Raw genomic sequence first — 6,000 nt, forward strand, 5'->3', positions numbered from 1 at the left:
TGTAATGTCCTTTTCGAGGGAGTTTGATTGTAAATCATTTAATTTTGTGATATTATTTTGTCCTATAAAATTTAATAATGTATCGTGAGAATATACCATATTGTCAATTTTGTATAATTGGGAATAGAATTGTCGGAATACCTCAAGAATTTGATCTGGATCATCATGGACCTGACCTGCCTCATCTTGTATCACATTAATAGAGTTTGAGATTTCTTTCTTCCTGGTTCTTTTTGCAAGTATCTTTCCAGAATTTTCACCCATTTCATAGATCTGAGAATGAAAGGTAGCAAGTTATTCCGCTAGTTTAGCTGAAAATATTTCATAGACCCTAGCCTTATATATGTCTAGTGTAGAGTTTTTTCTCCCATTCTCATACTAGATTAAAATTCTGTTCAGTTTTCTCTTTGATCATTTTTTGTTGTTTAATTGAGTAGGACAGTGGTTCCCCCCGGACCCCTGCTGTAAAATCATCCCAAACTATCTGAGTAGAAGTACTGCTTCTATTAAAATGAAAAAAGTCTTTAATCCGACTACTCATTGTTTCTTGATATGATGGATCTGCAAGTAATTTCCGATCAAATGACCAGGATCTTAGAGTTGAGGATTAGCCAGTCACTGTCGGAACTGCTATTAGTATTGGGTTGTGATCAGAAAATATTCGGGGAAATATTTTAAATAGTGTATTATTTATTAGACTGCTATTCAGAAAAAAATAATCGATACGTACAAATTTCTGATGAGGATTAGAAAAAAAAGTGGATCCAGGTGAAGAAGAGTTTTTTATAAATCCCACTTCTCTTAAACCATATTCTGTTATCAGCCCTTTGACAGCATTGTACGTCTTTTTTTTATACCTGGGTATATACTGTCAGTAGATATGTCAAACCCTCCTGCAAGATGCAGGTTCAAATCTCCACAAAAAATAAGCGAAGCTGGCCAATCTGCTAATACTAGGCTAAAATAATCTAAAATCTCAGGATCATCTGAATTTGGGGCCTACACTGAGCAAATTGTCCATGTTTTAGCATTCATCTCAAGCTCGACTTTTGCCCATCTTTCATACTGGTCTACTTTTGAACGTTTTAAGAGCCCTCATCCATATCTCATAAGGATTGCCACGCCTTTTGTGGTAGTACCTTGTTTGGTAAACGCTAACAGTTGCATACCAAGATCCTTAAACATGTTTCTATCATTCCATCTGATATGCGTTTCTTGCAGACACAGTATGTCTATATTCATGCTCTGTATATTCTGATTACAGATCCCCCTTTTTTCCTATTATTTATTCCACAGACATTCCAAGAACACATTTTAAGTTTACCCATCATCATCAATTATGCAGTTTTATTTTTTGTCCACCTGTATACATCCAAGCTGTCTAAAGCAATGATCATTTATATGCAGATTCTAATTTTTATATTCATCCCCTTCAAAGAAACAGATAATAGAAAGCAATGATGGAGCAACAATCCAATAGCTTAACAATTTTTTTTTTTACCTTTTTGCTTGCACCCGCCACCCACCATAGTGTCCCCCCTCTCCCTCCCATATTTCCCCTTCCCCTTCCCCTTGACCCCACCCCAATTTGGGCATAAGGACTAGTAGTCCCTAGTATGGATGATGTGAGAAGCATCTAGTGTCTCACCGCCCCTCCTCTACATCCTTCCTATCTTAAGCTCTTGCTATGAATCCTATTCAAAAGAGAAGAGAGAAGAAAAGAAAAGAAAATGTCTTATTTTAGTCAAAAAGAAATAGGTTAATTAGTTAGCTGCTATTCCATCAATAAGACTATATGAATGTTAGTACAGAGGAAAATAATCAATCGTATTTTGCAGATATTGAAGTCAAAATGAAGCCAAGAGCTCTTTAGCTGCTCCCTCCGAGGTCAAAAAGTACGATTTTTCTTTAAAGATTATTTTAAGTTTAGAGGGATTCAGAAGGAAGGCCTGAGCACCTTTGGCTTGGAAGGCAGGTATTAGTTGTCGAAACTGCCATCGTTGTTCTACTTTGGCATGACAATAATCAGGCCGCACAAAGAATTCAACTCCTCTCACCCTTCTTGTCCTATCTGGCCTGGCCAAGTCATAAAGAGCCTCTCTTGCCAAAAAGTTGTTCAGGCATATCAAGATCGCCCTGGGCTTTAAATTAGTACCCTTTCTGGTATTTTTTTGAAATGGAAATCGGTGTGCGCGTTGAATTTCTGAATCCCATTTCCATTGTGTAAGTTCTGGGAAGGCTTCTGAAAATAAGTCAATTACATATTGTCTTATATTACCACCTTCATTTCCCTCCGGAATACCCAAGATTCGGAGATTATTTCTACGTGATCTGTTCTCCAAATCCACCAGTTTCCAATTTATCTCATCTCTCAACCCTACCAATGATGAAATTTGGGTTTGTTGATTTGTCATTGTATCTTCTATCGCCGATATTCTCCCCTCAGCCTCAGTCACTCTTGCAGATGTCTCATTACAAGATTTAGCGACTTTTCTAAGATTATTTTGAAGCCGTCGAATAGCACCCTGCGTGCGAAGATTGTCTGCCCTTGTCTCTTCCCGATGCTGGATCATGAGCTGACAGAGTGTATCTAGTGTAGTACCAGTCGCTTGTGGTTGCGTAGTATCCTGAGGCTGCAGGTTCTGTGATACGGCCAAATTTGAGTCAGTGGAGAAAGAACCTGTATGTGCTGTAATAGACATAAAATCAAGGACAGCACCCTCCAGTCTCTGTTGAGGGAGATCCTCATCCTGATCCTCAGACTGCTCTATATCTTCTTCCTCCACGCCCTCCTCTTGTCCCAGTGAATCAAGTGAATCGTGCTGTGAACCCAGAATCTTGGCACTCAAATCATCTCTCAATCCACCATCTGCTGCATGGATATCGGACTCTAGTGCCACCGACAGTCAGTCATAGAATAAAAGTTACCCGCAGAATCTAATGACTCAGCATCTTCCCCAACCGGTAGAGATTCTGGTACATCCTGCACTGGCTGCGCGATATCAATTAAATCCTCAGATATCTGAAGGGATGGAGGGACTGGATTTTGACTTTCCTTTAATCCAATGTTTGTCCACCTTTACCATTCCCAGTGCCAATTACTTTGTTACGCCCAGTGTCAGCAAATGTCTTTGACTTCTCATTTCCGGTTAGGGCAGCTTTTACCATGGTGCTGTTTAAACCAATGTTTCCCGGTTCTTGTGTTTTACTGTTATTTTTTTTCGGAGCAAACCTGTCCGGAATTTTGGGAATAGCTCCCTGCCTACAAGTCCCAGAATCCCCCATTATTACGCGGGTATTATTATTAGTGGTAATTTCAGCAGAGGCTGTTTGAGATAGTGAAACTGTTATGGAACCAGGCACGGAGTCAGAATCAGTATTATGGATTACCTGTTGTGGGTTCTGGAGAGGAGGGATCAGAGGAGCATCCTGTATCATGAAATTACCGGGATTACCAGCATTGCTACTGTTCTGTCCATTCTGGCCATTATCCACCATCTGAACGCCATCCTGTGATGCCGTGGTTACCCTCGTTTTAGGCTTATTTTCTGTTTTGAGAGCCATTGCAGGATTCTTTGGTGCCATTGCTCTGCTAGTACCTCCGTTAGTAGCTCCTTTAGAATTGCCCCTGCTTCTTCTCTGTACTCGAGAACGCGTGTGAGAGGCAGGGGATTGCTGAAAGCTACCGCTGTCCTATACGTTAGACCCCGCTCCAGTCCTGGATTCCACTTTCGCGCTCAGAAGTGGGAGTGATGAGTGCCGCCACGCAGGTTGTAGCGTCCGTCGAACCCAGCACCATAGATCCAGCCGCACCCCGGGACATAAAGCAAGTAAGAGTTTTAAAGGTTTTTATCGTTTTTAAGAGATTCACATTTTCAGAGAGACGCCGCTCCCTGTATCAGTACTCGCTGATACAGGGAGCATTAAGCCATCAGGAAGGATATAGAGGCTTTAGGCAGCGAGACCTCTGGCGATGCTGCTCACTCGGACACCGATGCGTCCGCCATCTTGCCGTGCTGCTCGCTTCTTCTTATTTTGAATTTTATTATTTCTGACTCATCCAGTGAATCTGTGTTCTCTCTTATCAGTTTAGTTACTTTGTTAGGAACTTCTCCATAGCTGGTACTTGGAAGCTCATCCTTATTGTGAGATCTTTCCTTTTCACCAGTTTCAACATTTATGTTCCTGCTTTCAGTGCTTTCAACTTGCCCTTTAGAACTGATACCTTTACCAGTTTCCTTTTCACTTTTGTCAGTGTCCAAACTGGTACTTGGTTTTTCCAGATGTCGACTTTCAGGTCGATCTTCAAGATCTGGTACTTCAATTATTTTGCTTTCTCCTTCAGATGCTGAACTAGTATCTGATATTTCCAGATGTCTACGTACAGGTTGAGCTTCAAGATCTGTATTTTGGTCTTGTTCACCTTCAGAATCAGAGTCTGTACTACTCTCTGTATTCTCCAATTGTTGATTTACAGGTTCAGGGACTCAAATCATGTGCCTGGCATGAACACATCTTTTTACTCCAGCACACTTGACTGCAGTGGTTCTAACCAGAATGACTTGTCTCGGTTTGTCCCAGCCAGGAACTAGACAGTTTCTTCTCCTGTGCACCTTTATCCAAACCCAATCTCCAGGATTTAGATCATGAGCTGGATGTTTCTCTTTTGTACTTGCATCAATCCCAACCAACCTGGTGGAATACAGAAGTTACCATGTCAGACAGGTTCTTGCAGTAATCCAGTATGATATCATCATTTATAGTCAATAATTTATCAACTGGCACAAATGATTGCCTCATTACTCTTCACATTAGTATTTCATGAGGAATCAATCCTGTATTTCTATCTGGTATGCTCCTTAAGGTCATCAGAACAAGTGGCAAAGCATCAGCCATTTCAGTCCTGTGGCCAAACACATTTTTCCAAGTCTGTTTTTTATCGATCCATTTACTTGTTCAACTAACCCAGAAGCCTCTTGTCTGTAAGCACAATGCAATTTCCAACGAATGTCCATTGCTTCACATATCAACTGTATTAGTTCATTTTGGAAATGTCTTCCTCTATCTGATTCAATCATTACTGGGAAACCAAATCTTGGGATCATTTCTCTTAAAAGAAGTTTTGCAACAGTCACTCCATCATTGTGCCTTGTGGGGAAATCTTCAACCCATAGTGAAAACAAACAAATGATCACAAGATAATATCTGAGCATATTGCATGGTGGCCTCGCTATGAAATCCAATTGCATCCTGGTAAAAGGACCTCCCTCATGTCCTATGGTTCCCAGGCTTATAACAGTTTTTCTTCCTGGATTCAATTGTTGACACACCACGCATCGCTGACACAGGCTTTCAGCGATCATTCTGAGCTTGGGATGGTACCTAGTTTGTCTGAGAAGACCTATCATAGGATCTCTACCAATATCAGCTTGACCATCGTACATTCAGGCCATGTTAGAGACCATGCTATCAGGCATTACTGGTCTTTCATCTTTGTATACCCAAATTTCATCTTCTTCTCTTTGTCTGCTGCCTACTTTTCACCATACAACTTTTTCCTCATCACCTGCCTCTTCTTGTACCTGTCTTACTTCCTGCCAAGTCTCAACCACATTAGTATGCATTAAAGGACTTGAAACATGTTCTTTTTCTCTGTCCCGATTGATAGCAGCTACATTTTTAGCACAATACAGAGCACTTAAATCGGCAAAACGGTTACCTTCAGTGACATAGTCATCTCCATTCTTGTGGGCTGCACACTTCACAACAGCAATTTTCTCAGGCAACTGAATGGCATCAAGCAACATTTTTACAAATTCAGCATTTCAAATGGGTGACCCTGCAGAGGTCATATATCCTCTCTGAGACCACAGTTGTCCATAATCATGAACAACTCCAAAGCCAAACTGACTGTCAGTCACTATGGTTATTCAAACTTCTTTTCCCAGTTCACATGCTCGAATCAAAGCAATTAATTTGGCTACTTGAGCGGAACAAATT

This window comes from Lissotriton vulgaris, chromosome 1_2, assembly GCF_964263255.1.
Source record: "Lissotriton vulgaris chromosome 1_2, aLisVul1.2, whole genome shotgun sequence".
In the NCBI taxonomy this organism is placed as follows: domain Eukaryota; kingdom Metazoa; phylum Chordata; class Amphibia; order Caudata; family Salamandridae; genus Lissotriton; species Lissotriton vulgaris.